The following is a 983-nucleotide window of genomic DNA, read 5'->3' on the forward strand; positions in this document are numbered from 1 at the left end:
CGATCAGCGCCTTTTAAAGAAATAAAAGACTACTTGTAATATCTTTAACTGGAGAAATGGCGCCCCCTACTGCCTTCTTCATGAACAACAGCTAATAAGCACATAACAGTAGTGGATGGGAACAGAAATTAATACACACATTAATACACATTAATACACACATTAATACACACATTAATACACACATTAATACACACATTAATACACACATTAATACACACATTAATACACATTAATATACACATTAATACACATTAATACACATTAATACACATTAATATACACATTAATACACATTAATACACATTAATACACATTAATACACATTAATATACACATTAATACACATTAATACACATTCATACACACATTAATACACACATTAATACACATTAATACACATTAATACACATTAATACACATTCATACACATTAATACACACATTAATACACACATTAATACACACATTAATACACACATTAATACACACATTAATACACACATTAATACACACATTAATACACACATTAATACACACATTAATACACATTAATACACACATTAATACACATTAATACACACATTAATACACACATTAATACACATTAATACACACATTAATACACACATTAATACACATTAATACACACATTAATACACACATGCACACATTCATACACACATTAATACACACATTAATACACACATCAATACACACATGCACACATTCATACACACATTAATACACACATTAATACACATTAATACACATTAATACACATTAATACACATTAATACACATTCATACACATTAATACACACATTAATACACACATTAATACACACATTATACACACATCAATACACACATGCACACATTCATACACACATTAATACACACATTAAGACACACATCAATACACACATGCACACATTCATACACACATTAATACACACATTAATACACACATTAATACACTGA

This window comes from Notothenia coriiceps, unplaced genomic scaffold (genome assembly GCF_000735185.1).
Source record: "Notothenia coriiceps isolate Sejong01 unplaced genomic scaffold, NC01 NC01_scaffold00027333, whole genome shotgun sequence".
NCBI lineage: Eukaryota > Metazoa > Chordata > Actinopteri > Perciformes > Nototheniidae > Notothenia > Notothenia coriiceps.